The following is a 15,084-nucleotide window of genomic DNA, read 5'->3' as shown; positions in this document are numbered from 1 at the left end:
TCATAAAAAATTTGATAGAAGTTCACGGATTTTATATCTCCTTCTTCCTATCATGGATTTTAGGGCAAGTGGACTGTTCCGGTCATAAGAACAGGGTCTTATGACCGTGCAGTAGCATATTTTGCCGCCCCCTTCCCACTTATCAGCATAACAGGAATCATTATCAAGGTCTTGGAGAAAATAGTCAAGAGGAAAATACAAGATTGGATAGAAAAAAATGGGATACTGTATCGGGGACAGCATGGTTTTGTGAAGGGTAGGTCATGCCTCAGTAACTTGCTCACGTATTATAACACAGTGACGGCTGAATTGGATAAGGATAATGGGTTTACAGTGATTCTACTGGTCCTTTGACAGGATACCACATGGAATTCTAATCAGTAAATTGCAGCATATAGGGATGGATATAGGGTTCGTGAGATGGATAGGAGGGTGGTTGACTGAGAGATATCAGAGAGTGGTTTATTCAGGAGTAAAGTCCACAAGACGGCCCGTGACAAGTGGTGTGCCACAAAAATCTGTTCTTGGACCACTGCTGTTTAATTTGTTCATTAATGATATAGGAAAGGATCTGAGAGGAACAGTTCATTTGTTTGCGGATGATGCAAAGTTGGGTAGAACAATAGTGAATGCCGATGATGTCAAAATTTTGCAAGAAGATTTGGATAAATTGGAGGCTAAGGAGAATGGATGTCAATTTAATGCAGCAAAATGTAAGGTTATACATTTTGGGGTGAAAAGATTAGCAGCAGATTACTACATTGGTGGAACTGTACTCCAGAAATTGATGAGGCACGAGATTTAGGAGTATTGGTGGATAAGGAGTTGAAGTTTAGGGGGCACATTGCAAAAGTGGCAAAATCAGCTCATCAAATCACTTGGTTGCTGAAGAATACGTTGACAAGCAGAGACAAGCAGGTTATTGTTCCTCTGTATCGAGCCTTGAGAAGACCCCATCTCGACTACTGTGCCCAGTTTGGTCACCTAGGTTTCTTCTTGATGGGGAGGAGGTGGAGAGGATCCAGAGGCGAGTGACCAAGATGATAGCAGGTCTGTGGAATGAACCTTATGAGAACAGGTTGAGGATTTGTGGGTTGCAAAAGTTGGTTGATAGGCGGAGGAGGAGAGATATGATTAAGACATTCAAATTACTGAAGGGTTTCTATAAAATTAATTCAGATGATATATTTTAGAAAAGGGCTGGTTGTGGGAGGACTAGTGGACATCCATGGAAACTGGGCAAATGTGTGGTTAGTAAAGGTGTGAGAGCTAGGTTCTTTACTTTTAGAGTGGTGAATGAGTGGAATGGGCTGCTAGAGACTGTGGTGGATACTGTGACAGTGAACGAGTTTAAGGCGATCTATGATAGATACTGTATGAATGTCTAATAATTGTGATGAATATGATTTGGGCCTCCCTCGATGAGTCTAATGACTCCCTGGAGTTGCCAGTAATAATAATAATAATAATAATAATAATAATAATAATAATAATAATAATAATAATAATTTTCGTATGGTTTATGCCAATTTTGCCTCCCCCCAAAATGCACGTCTCCCGGTGCAAATGCACGATTCGCACCGTCGGTTGAGTCGCCCCTGCTCATGACATCACTTTCTTGGCCTTATGAATCACAATGGATATGGAACCAGTAGTGGTTCCATTTCCATTGATATTCTTAACTCCCTGTGATGTTGGGGTGGAATTTTGAAGGGATATCCTGAGCATCTATAAATAGCAAGTACTAGTCAAAAACAATGTGGAAGATCCTATCCAATATGTCTTGTGGGATCATTTCAATATATGATAGAAATGACCTCACACCTCCTTTGTTTGGCAAGTTTTAGATATTTGTTATTAGGTATCCACATTTTGGCATAGTAAGTTACCAAATATTGCTAAGAGCACACCATACTTCAGAATTCTGGAGCGACATCCTACGAATTGTTTCTCTTCTTCTCTCATACTCCTAAATGTACTATTGGGTCATTCATGGCTGATAGGTGATATTCTTTGTTAGCCTCCTCCAATCATCTTCGTCTCTTGTTCTTGATGTCAGTTGAGAAAGGGAGGAATTTGTCCATTTTTTGATGTCATTAGTTCACTTTAATCAAGGTGGGCCCCTAACCCTTGGTCCCGGAACGATTCCTTCCTGTGCTTGCTTTGGAATGCAATTAGCCCTCTACACATGTCCGAACCATTTCATCTGTCTTCTTCTGAACACTGTCAGAATATTTTCGCTTTTCTCCCGTCTATTGAATCAATCAGTTTTTCAGACATTTTCATTGGTTTTGTGAGCGCTATAGGAAATTCTCAAAAGTCTTCTGTAAGTTTTTATTTCAAAAGACAAGAGTCTCTTCTCATCTTCCCTCCATAAAGTCCAGGCCTCACAACCATACAAGAGCATAGAATTCACCAAGGTGTCAATTAGTCTTAGTTTGGTTGTGATTACTATTCTGTTATCTCCCCACAATTGTTTTATCTTCTGTATGGCCACGGTTGCCTTAGCAATTGGGTATTTAATGTCGATTTTTGAACGACCATCTTGATTCAATGTGCTTCCTGGAAAAGTGAACTTGTTTACATTCTCAATTTGCTTATTGCCAATTTGTATCTTTAAGAAGTCAATGTCTGATTTTGAGATCATCATTGTTTTTGTTTTTTCTAGATTTATATATAATCCATTTTTTTAATGTTCCAAAAATGCGGCTGGTTATCTCTTGTAATCTTCTTCACTTTCTACCAGAAGATCGATATCGTCAGCAAAACATAACTTATTCTTATTCTTTTATTCTTAGTCCTCCAACTACTATTCCAGTGTCATATTCATGAAGAGCTTCATCTATAAAAAATATTCCAGAAAACAATTAAAAAGAAGAGGGGAGAAGATGAATCTCTGTCTTAACCCCCGTTCTGCCCGAAACGGTTCACTGCTGTAATTTTCAATTTCAATTCTCATATCAGATGAGGAATAAAGATATTTAATAATCGGAATGATTTTGTTGTCAATACCATAATATTCTAAAATTTTCCATAATGCCTCATGCCCTATTGAGTCAAAAGCTTTTTGAAGGTCTAGAACGTTTTGACAGATTATTTTGTTATGGTCGCCTAGTATGTGTATTATAAAAATATGGTCTATTGTACTTCTGGACTTCCGGCAGCTCGCTTGTTCATCTGATGGTCTGCTTTCTATTTTCTTTTCGATTCTTGACAATAGTATTTTAACAGGATTTTACTTGGATGACTAATAAGACTTATTGTTCTATAGTTGCTCATTTATTGCTGTTTCCCTTTTTAGGAATTAGAACATTTAATATAAGTCTGCCAAACAGAAGGCCAAGTCTCTCTGTTCCATACGCCCATGAATAAATTTAGCAAGATATCTATGATGATGTCACCCCTTTCGCATATCAGTTTTATAGTAACACCATCAAAATTTTTCCTATTTTTGAGGAGCTAACCGTTCCAATGACTTCTTTTAATGTCGGATAATCTCCTTCCTCCGAACCATCTGGCAAAATTCCATTCAAAATATCGCCAGTCAGTTGAGGGTACTTTTGAAAAAGCTTGGTTGCGTAACATTTCCATCTGTCAACTATTTTTTGGTTATCCGCTTGAGTTCCATCTTCTATGCTCCAATTAATTGCAGTAAATGGTTTGGTTAACTTATTGATAATTTGAAAAGCACTTTTAGAATTATTTTTATTTAAGTCCTCTTTTATATTTTTGCATTCATCTAATATCCATAAGTTTTTAGCATGTTTGATTTCTTTTTTAATAATCTTAATAATATTTTTTGTTTCTACATATCCGTTTACATGCATTACCACCAACTTCGCGCAGTAGAATAACTATGTTGTTTGTAATTATTTTACTTCCATTTTCGTTATTACCTCAACATGTCTTATTTAGGTTTTTTACAATGCATGTTGAATCAATTTCCATTACTTTAGCATGTAGGTCAGTAGAAGTGGCGTTTACACACTACGACACTTGACCACACGGGTTCAAATCTAGTCGGCGATTAGAGGAACATTTTCTAAGCTTTTTTTTACCGGTTCCCAAGTTATTCGATCTCTGGCACGGGCAAGCTGGTGTTTTCTAATGGAAACACGGATTTTTCGTACCGTAAACTCAAGAAAATCGGCCGTCCAACCCACACTATTTTCAGACATTAAAAATAATGTTAGGGTTAGGGACCACGATATGGCGCACTTGTTAGCCGCCTTCTTCACTGACGACAAATTAATTAGTGATAGCCTTGGGCCAGCTATCTCTGATTGGCTAAAGGTGCAGATTGAACTGCCCACTCAGTCACCAAAAGTTAGATAAGGCTAAAAAACGGCCTCGTCTACTCCCTATACGGGAGCAAAAATTCCATAACTGATTTTATTATTTTTATTACGTGACACTACAAGGAGTCCAAGGACTCATCGCGGGAGGGAACTCTACTCTGCCTAACCCTCTCACCCTCTACATCAGAGCCGGCGCTAGGGTCTTTCCCGCCGGCATGCAATTTCTATCTAAGCGCCCCTGTAACGATCCGGGCGTGTGTGGTTCTTTTACGATAATAAAAATTTAAATTATTTGAAATTTCTTCAATAAATTTTGACATAACAGCCACACGTTGGTTCGCGAAATGTAACGAACCTGGGATGTTGACTAGGCAGGATAATCGTTAAAAACCCGAATATTCAAAACATTCTCAAAAGATAAAGCAAATTTTGATAAAGGCACTTCACTTTAATCGTTGAATATAATGATACAGGGATTGTAGCCTTCTCACCGACCCGAATCGCTAACAAAATTAAAATGAATTTTAATTAAAGTTAAAATTTATTTGAACTAAAGTTTAAAAAATTCTTGCATTTTACAAGTTACTAAATTCTTACTAACTTATTATTATTATTATTATTATTATTATTATTATTATTCCTGATACCTCCAAGGAGTCCGAAGACTCATCGCGGGAGGACATCTTCAACTGTCTCTACATCTTACCTCTACTACGAATCAACGCCATCTACCGCCCACCTCCAACACTACCACAACTAGTAATTTTTGTCTGTAAATTGCGTGTGTTCTGAAGGGCCGATTTGTATGTATGCGGGATGAAAAACCCGAGTTTCCGGGAGAAAAAACCCTGCTACCTCCGTATGAGATCGGCTAACTCACCATCGATTGAAATCGATGTAAAATTTGTAAAATTTTTTTAATAATTTTTATAAGTGGAACTATCTTTTAGGAAAACAAAAGAAACTCAAGATAGATGAGAAAATAAGAAAAGAATTCAGAAATAATTAGAACATTTAATATAAGTATTCAAAAAATAACATCTTTACAGAATAACAGAAAATAAAATTAAATTACATAAATATACTTGAAATTTTTCTATTTAAATTTTAGAGTTTTTGATTTCATATTTACAAAATTAGAAATAATGGTCTAAACGTCTAATTCCGCACATATATCATTTTCAATACAAACTTCTACTACGCGTTATTCCCGCTTCCCATTCAGGCTCCGCGTGTTACTTTAGATGCGACTTCTTGTTAGTACTACTCCCAACCCACCCGTTGCCTGGTCTGCCGCTGGGGGGGGGAATATATTTTTGACTGTAGAAGCGTATGTTCATGGCCCCGGTTTGCCTGTTTGGGATGAAAAACGCCAGATAAACTGGCGGAAAAAACCCTACTGACTGCGCCCAAGACCGGCTAACTTGGCTATGCCTGAGGAAGATCCTCAAATTCCTCATGTCAACAACGGGAATCGAACCTGGGACACTCCTTCCCCAGGCATATGGTTGCGAAGTGCAAAGCCACTAGGCTAACTGCGCGGTATTTTCAATACAAACTACCAAGCTTTTTTTGGTATACTTGTTCTTAAGTAGGTTTTAATCAATTTCAACTTGGAAAAGGAACGTTCGCCGCTCGTTACACTAACAGGTACGGCTAAAAGCGCCTCCGTAGTGCAATTGGAAGAACGACTGTACATTGCGCCCTTCGATTGGAATAGGCCTATGGTCGATTCTCGTCGCGACGGGAGGAATCTTTATCTGGACGATTTCAGTCGAAGGTGAGTTAGCCGATCTTATACGGAGGTAGCAGGGTTTATTCTCCCGGAAACTCGGGTTTTTCATCCCACATACAGACAAATCGTCCTTTCAGAACACACGCAATTTACAGACATAGAATACCAGTTATAGTGGTGGTGGGCGGTGGATGGCGTTGATTCGTAGTAGAGGTTCGGTATAGTGGTTGAGACAGTTGTAGGTATCCTCTGCCATGAGTCTTCGTACTCCTTGGAGGTGTCAGGAATAATAATAATAATAATAATAATTATAATTATAATAATAATAATAATAATAATAATAATAATAATAATAGTATTCTTAAAGCAATTGAAAAGTTAGGGAAAGATAAATTATTGGACACAAGAAAATTAAGAATATCGAAAAAGGGTTTGGAATATTTAAATTATCATTCGGAAAAATATCCCGGAAAGCACATAACTCGCTATATACAGGGTGTTCGGGATAAATTTGACAGTTTCGTAAGGAAAAAGAAAATCTTCTTTGTATCTATTAAATTTAATGAATTGACAAAAAAACATTACAGGCAGAGTTAATTACAATACTATCAACAAGATTTACTCAAAATAACCACCATTAGCATCGATCACAGCTTCAATTCTGCTTCGGAACCTCGAACAAGCTGATGCTACAGTCTCCCTGGGAAGGGCCGCAAAAACTGTTTTAATTTTATCCATTAACTGGGCTTTTGTATTACTGGAAGTGCGATTGGTGTCTTTTTCAACTGCGCCCCATACAAAATAATCCATGGGGTTAAGGTCTGGGGAGTTTGGAGGCCAAACATTTGGACTGGTGAAGTCGTAGAAATTTTCAGACAACCATTTTTGACTTTTCCCAGAGGTGTGGCAAGGGGCCGAATCCTGCTGCCATACATACGGCCTACCATTGGCTACCCTTGTTATTCAGGGCTTGACTACAGTTAGCAACTCCACGAACAAAGCCCGAATTCCAATGCCAGGGTTCTTCAACACCTGTTCCTGCAGATTTGCGAGGAATTCTGCTGTACGAACGCAATCAGATCGTCTGCTAGGGATCTTTCTTCTTGCTACATCCTCGTAGTCACCATTGCAAGTCTCTAGTTCATGCCTGATTGTTTTTACTGTATTCAGGGAGCATTGGGCAGCAGTCGTAATATCCTTATTTTGATGGCGGGCACGAATCATCATGATACAAGTTATTCTCTTCCATGATTCAGGTGGGTTCCAGCTATCCATCCTTTCTGACATCTTGTATATGAATGAAGAAGGGTCCAAACTTTTAAATGAAGAGAAGTGTGTGTTAATACATGTAACTTACGGAAAAATATAATTAATTATAAATATGTCAAATTTATCCCGAACACCCTGTAGTTCTATTACATTTACGTCTTTATTGTCACCGTCCTTCAAGAGAATCTCTAAATCGTCACAATTTTTTGTAAATCTTCGTTATTAATTTGTAGTAATCTACACAAGAAATTGAAATTATCATGATATGTTTTTAGTTGTTCAAAACGTTCTATTAACGACCACATTGCAACGTCTATAATAAACCATTGACCTCGCATGCCTTTAATGGGAATGTTCCATTTTTCCATTTGTTCCATTATTGTTGCACATAAACCACTTCCTGTGGAATCTGATATATCTGCAAAACCTAAAAGGTTCTCCCTGATCTTGACAATTCAATTGTCACAGGAAACAAAACGAATAATAATGTTCATTTGTTCTGTTTTACTTGCATCAGGTGTGCAGTCTAAAATTATGGAATAATATTTACATTTTCGGATTGATAATAAAATTGTTTCTCTGATTGCGTTACTTAAAGTTTTCACTATTTCATTTTGACTGTCTTTACTCAAATAGTGTACTCTATTGCTTCGTTGTAGGGTCCTTTCAACATGATTTTGCATAACGGGATCAAACTTCGCAAAAATTCAACTAATTTAAAAAAATTGCCATTATTCCTTTCATATAATTTATCAGATAATTCGCGAAAAGCTAAATTTTGGCTACCAAGGAATTTTATTATGCCAATCAAGCGTTCTAAAACACTCGTCCAATGTTTCTTTTCCATTTCATACACGCTTTGAGTCTGGCAATCAATGATAGTTTTGTTTTTTAAATTTTTATCAAGCTCCTTCCATTTTAAGAAATTTTTCATGTGAGTTAAACTGGTCTCATGTCTATGCAAAGTTGTACATATTTCTCCAATTGTGATAACCTTCTACAAGACAACTTGATTCAGTAGGTGCGAAAAGTTTGCAACAAAAGCAAAAAACAGTAAAAGGGATATATTATATTTTTCTTTTTAACAGGCCCCATTTCAATTAAAACAATTCGTAATTTTTCATCAATATTTCCCCATTCACCTGGATCTTCTAAATTGACAGAGACTAACAATGTGTTAGTTTCGTGGTCAACTACAACTAAATCTTCTCCTAACTGTTTTTCACTAAAATTATACGTCTCGTTATCCTGTTCAATAGTTGCAATAGTACTTTCATGCAAACTGGATGATGTGCACGGTCATTCAATTCTGATTTCTGATCTATCGAGTTGGTTACAATCTGCATCAGAATATTTTAATATTTTAACAAATTTATTAAGAGCCGCAGTTTGTTTCTTAATAGCTGCTTCTTTCGCAGCATGACGCTTACGATTCTGTGAACCGGATAACTTTTTTTTTTAAATTTTTGATTCCATTTCTATTTTATACCCACAAGAAATTATTACACAACACGACACAGAGACGAAATAATAGTCTGCACTACGCTACTGTTAGTAGCCTACTGAGATGAGTACTATATTAGACAACACGACACAGAGACGAAATAATGGTCCGCACTGCGCTACTGTCAGTAACTTAGTGAGAAGTGTACCATATGACTGGTAAACTAGCAACAAACGTTTTGTACAAAAATTCGTTTCTACGCATAAAAACCTTTCACCCTAGACACAACATTCTGCAAGCAAGCATTTAGCCTGCTCTCGCTGCAAAATTATAAACAGCCGGCTGATCAAAGAGACGGCATTATACAATTTTTTTTTATTATTCAGTGTATCCGGCCTTATTTATTTTAATGATGATCATTCTAAGAATTTTTTGTTTTTATGATAAAAATTTTGTTTCTTAAAAATGAACTTACGAACCGTGTCCCGGCTGCGGCGGTGTCCCCTTCGTAGTGACGCCCGCATGCTCTGCATGCCCGCTTCTGCCGGCCCTGCTCTCCATTACTACTTATTTACTTCTACTGTGACACTACAACTCCCCTCAACTCCATCTACTGCTCATCATCACCATCAACAGCAGTCTTTGTCCGTAAACTACGAGTGTTCTGAAGGACACACTGAGAACAGTTTTACACGGGATGAAAAACCCTCCCACCTCCGGTATGAAATCGGCTAACTCACATTCAACTGAAAAAGCTCATATGATGATTCCCACGTCACGACTAGAATCAAACCCAGATCTTTTCCAATGGAAGGGCGCAATGTTCCTCTGTTCTTCCAATTGTGCTATGGAGACATCATTTAACTTAATCTTCTTTTTCATGTACAACACATATTAAACCCAACAGAACAGTAGTAAACTTCTTAAAAACGTATACAACAGCATTTACATTTAAGTATATTTAACCTTCATGATAAATTTTTCTTATTTATTTACTTTGAAAATGTGATAGCAAATTTTATTTATTATAATCAGGCAGAACAGTTTATTTATCATTTTTTTAAAGAAATTATTCTACTTTTTTGTTATTTGTTTATTTTTTACTCATTCAAGATGTCATGTGCCTTCCACAGCTCGAAATCGCCAGAAGAGAGATCGTCGATAATTCAATTCTAGTCGCCGACTAAAGGAACTTTTACTAAGCTTTTTTCGCCTGCTTCCCGAATGGCAAGCGGTTTTTTTTCCCGAAATTCGGATTTCATCATCATCATCACGAACCATGGGCTCACTGCCCGTTGATGTCTGTTGCCTGTTTCACTATCTTCTTCCACCTTTCTTTGTCCAGTGCACAGTATCGCAGTGTTCGTACACCCATTCCACACAAGTCTTTTATACCATCTATCCATTCTCTGTATGGTCTATCTCTTCTGTTTAAACGATCCAAAATACCAAACATAAATGTCTTTATCTTCCGGTCCTCACTCATTCTAGAGATGTGTCCAAATGATTGCATCTTCCTTTTTATAATCTTCTGCATTAAATTCTGTTTTGGTCGAATCTTCTGATAGAGCTCTTCACTGGTGATTTTCTGTACCCATCCTTTCTTAGAATCTTCCTGTAACAAGTTCTTTCAAATGCCAAAATTCTTTTTCTTGATTCCTTATTTATTACCCACTTTTCAGATCCGTACAGTATACCGCTGAGGATGCATGTTTCCAATACTCTTAGTTTTGTTTGCAGACTGATCACTTTGCTTTTCCAGATGTCATCCATGGCCTTTAGATTTGTTCTTCCCTTTGCGATCCTGATCTTTATTTCTTTTTTACAGTCCAAGTCATATGTCAGTTTACTTCCCAAATATGTGAATTGTTCTACATTTTCTATATCAATTTCATCCACTTGTATCTTTTGTTTCATGTTCTTCTCACCAAATACCATTGTCTTTATTTTTTCCAAGTTCATAACAAATCGAAACCTTTTCCCTTCCTCATTTAACAGTTTCAGTGTTTTTTGTAGTTCTCGTTCGTCTTCTTCAATAATAACAATGTTATCTGCAAATCTCAGATTGTTTATTCTCATTCCGTGTACAGACATTCCTTTGGCATCTTCTTTCATTTTATCCATTGTTCTTTCTAAATATGCGATGAAAATGCTTGGTGATATTGGGTCTTCCTGTCTAGTACATCTGCTTGTTTTTAACCAGTTCTTCAAATCATCACCTATTCTAACTGCTGCAACTGCATTCTGGTAAACATCTTTTAATATATCTATTGTTTTTTTTTATCAATTCCATAGGATTCCCGAACTGCTAACGTCACTTTCTGGTCAATACTATCAAATGCTTTCTGAAAATCAACAAAGCAAGTATATATGTTTTTGTTTTTTTCCTAGCTTTCTCTGCGATTAACCTCATTGTCAAAATCTATTGAATTGTAGTTCTATCCTTCCTGAATCCTGCTTGCTCATCTGCAAGGTATGCTTCCAATTGTGTTCTTAATCTTTCTGTCAATATGATAATCACACTTTACCAAGGTGATTTATCAAGGCAATTGTTCTATAATTTTTACATTCTAGCTTATTTCCTTTCTTGTATAATGTTACTAATATTGATTTCACCCACTCCTTTGGCATTTTCTCTTCTTTCCATACCACATTACATAGTTGGTGCATTTCTGTAAGCATACTTTTACCACCATATTTAATCATTTCTCCAGTAATGTTATCGTTACCAGGACTCTTGTTGTGTTTTAGCTGTCCTATTGCTTTTTCTACCTCTCCTCCTAAAATGTCCATAGCATTCTCATTAGCTGCTGGTGATATCTGCTTCAATTCTTCAGTCAGTTTTCCAACGCTATCTGAATCTAGTTTTTCTTCATATAACTCACTACAGTATCTTGTCCACCGCTGTATAATGTTTTCTTCATTCATCAATACTTTGCCTTTTTCATCTTTAATTGTGGTCTGTTTTGGTTGCCACTTTCTATTAATGGTTTTGATCATTTTGTATACCTCCCTTGTTTTATGCTCTCCATAGTAGAGTTCTATATTGCTGCATTAGCTTCTAACCATTTCATCTTATCCATTCTGACTGCTTTTTTCACCTCATTACACTTTCTTCTATATTGCTCTTCTATTTGTTCTGATGTATCCCTTCTTATCTTCAACATTCTTTTCTCCTGTACTAACTTCAGTGTTTCTTGTGTAATCCATTTCTTCCTGATCTTCTCTTCTTCTGGTACTGTTTCTTCAGCTGCATCTTCTATCGCCTTTATTACTCTTTTCACTCTTAAATTCAAGTTTTTTTTCTTTCTCCGTACTTTTAAGTTTCTCTTCTAACACTGATCTGTACCTTCTTCCTATTTCTGCTTCACTTATTCGTGCTATATCTCTTCTATTCTGAGGGGTTTGTATTTCTTTTTTAATTTCATCTTGATGTTTGCAATCACTAAGCTATGGTCCGAGTCAATATCCGCTCCTTGAAAAGTTCGACATTGCTGTGCCGATGTTATCCATCTTCTTTTAAGCATAATCATATTAATCATGTTTTTAGTTTTCCGATCATTTGATCGCCATGTCCATTTTATACACTCCTTTTGTTGGAATCTTGTGTTACAGATCATCATCTTGTGGTCCACGGCAAATTCTAACAATTTTTCACCTCGTTCATTTCTTTCTCCGAAACCATATTTTCCCATGACTCTTTGCCAACCATCATTATCTATTCCAACTTTGGCATTCCAATCTCCTTCAATAATTAGCACATCTTGCTTTGGTATTGTTTCTATTGTCTCTGTCAGATCTTTGTAAAATAAGTCAATATCCTCATCTGTGCTGTCAGATGTGGGTGCATAAATCTGGACTATTGATATGATGAATGGCTTTGCCTGAAATCTTGCTTCTATGATTCATTCATTAACTGGTTTGGAGCCTAACCGTGCCTCTCGAGCTCTTTTGCTAAGAAGGAAGTGAACTCCTACTTCGTGCATGGTGTGATGTCCTAACCACGTTATTCGGGTTTTACCGTCCCGTAAAACTCAAGAATATCGACCATAGACCCCACACTGTTTTTAGTCAGTAAACGTAGTGTTAGGATTAGGGACCATGAGATGGTGGCACTTGTCATTCGACTCACTTCAGCGGATCATGTATAATTAGTAATAGTTTTGGACCGGCTATCTCTGATTGACTACCGGTGGAGATATCACTTCACCCTCAATCTCCAAAAGGTTGGCCCAGATGAAGCGGCCTCGCTTTCTCCCTATACAGGCATATGAGGCGTTAACTTATTTCATTTATTTATTTTTCCAACGGTGAAGTAAAATGAAATTACAAAATATGATTCTACATAGTGGGCTGTGCTTAAATCTTCTACCATTTGAGGACGTTCACCTAACAAATGGATCAGAAATAAATTGTAATTGTTTCTCTCCATGGGTGGGATATAATAAACCATTGTTTTGCTTTCATGTACCTTGCTAATTCTCTGTGGACAGTTACCAAGTAATCCTCTCTGCCAAATTTTGATACACTCTACAGAACTTGACCACACGAAGAAAGACTTCGGTTCGAATCTAGGTCGCAGACTAGTGGAACGTTTTGTAAGCCTTTTCTTCAACCGATTTCCAAGTTAGTTGATCTCTGGCAATGACATGCGGGGTTTTTCTCCTGGAAATTCGAGTTTTTCGTTCCGTAAACTCAGGAAAAATCCGAATGGCTATGAGCCTCGCAACTATATGCCTGGGAAAGAAGTATATTGGGTTCGATTCCAGTCGAGACGTGAGGAGCTTAGGATCTTTCTCAGACATAGCCAAGTTAGCTGGTCTTGGGCGTGGACTGCAGGGTTTTTTCTTCTCAGTTTATGTGTGAGGTTTTTCATCCCGCAAGCAGGCAATCCGGCCTTGAGAACTCAACACTTCCAGAGACATTGGATATACCGGGACCTCCTTATCACTGTGTGCAGTTGGGGTTAAATGAATAGAAAATCCTCGACACCGCAAGGTAAAACAGAGAAGAAGAAGAAGAAGAAGAAGAAGAAGAAGAAGAAGAAGAAGAAGAAGAATTCAATAAAATCAACCGTCGAACTCACACTATAAATATTGTGGTAGGGTTCGAGGTCATGAGTTGGCGGTACTTTTTAGCCGTCTATTCACTGCATGGCCATTAACTTAGTGATAACCTTGTCCCAGTGATCTCTGATTGGCTGCCAGTGGAGTTGGAACTGCCCACTCATTCTCCAAAAGTTAGATAGGGCTAAAACAGTCTCGCCTATTCCCTATACGGGAATAAGGGGCGTTAGCTGATACATTATTATTATTTTTTTTATTTTTATTATTGTTATTGTTGTTGTAGGTTGTACCTGCAATTTCGTGTAGTCTGAAGATTCATCTTCGGAGATGTAAACTGTCCACACAATGCCCATCTTACCTCTCATTGAATTCATTTTCAGAATACCACTCACAACTGAACTGACAACACATTCCATTCATTTGCTACTCTCCAATCGAAAATATTACTGCTCATACTCTTGTTAGTTTCCCTGTTACTCAATTACAGGAATGACCTCTTGTCATTTCCCCCTCTAGCTAAGTTCTGATTATTCCTCTGTATTAATATTATAAAATCTTTTAAGTAACTTAGATGTTTTCATTGTATTCCTCTTTTTTCCACTGTCTATTGACTTTAGAGCCAAGAAGTCCTCCACAGACCATTTACCTTCTTGGTCACTCGTCTCTGAATCCTCTCCATCACTTATTCATCCCTAAGAAACTTAAGTGAGCTGATCTCAGGACAGTAATGCAGATGTGATGTCAAAGCTTTATAAAGAGAAATGATAACTCTCTTATATCGGCTTCCTGTTGTGTTCTTCGATGATGAAGTAAACCAGTGAGTTACCTTTATTAGCAATATGCCTTCTAGACGTCAAGTTTCTGTCTACTGCTCTCCCCAAATCCCTGGATTCATGAATTTCTTGCGTTAATGTGGCATACTCGTAATTTTTTTTTAAATCCCAGAATGAATAATTTTTCACTTCTCCACATTAAATTGAAGTGCATTAAATTTTTTCTTATACTTTTAGTCTATTTACACCATCCTGCGCGATCTGTACATCACCTTGATTAACTATTTCCCTGACCAACTTTGCATCATATATCCTCCTTCAAATTATTTCCTATATCATTTATGTATACATTAATGAGTAGTGTTCAAGCTCTGAGCTTTGCTGCACACCATTAATTACCTGTTTCTCCTAGATTCTTCACCTCCATATACTACTTGTTGGTATCTGTTCATCATTCACCCTTTTATGGGAATAACCATTTTAATATCCATCCTTGTTT

Source organism: Typopeltis vanoorti, chromosome 21 (assembly GCF_054136105.1).
Source record: "Typopeltis vanoorti isolate ZY-2024b chromosome 21, IOZ_Tvanoo_1.0, whole genome shotgun sequence".
In the NCBI taxonomy this organism is placed as follows: domain Eukaryota; kingdom Metazoa; phylum Arthropoda; class Arachnida; order Uropygi; family Thelyphonidae; genus Typopeltis; species Typopeltis vanoorti.
The sequence above is the reverse complement of the archived record's forward strand: the minus strand, read 5'-3'. Positions refer to the sequence as shown.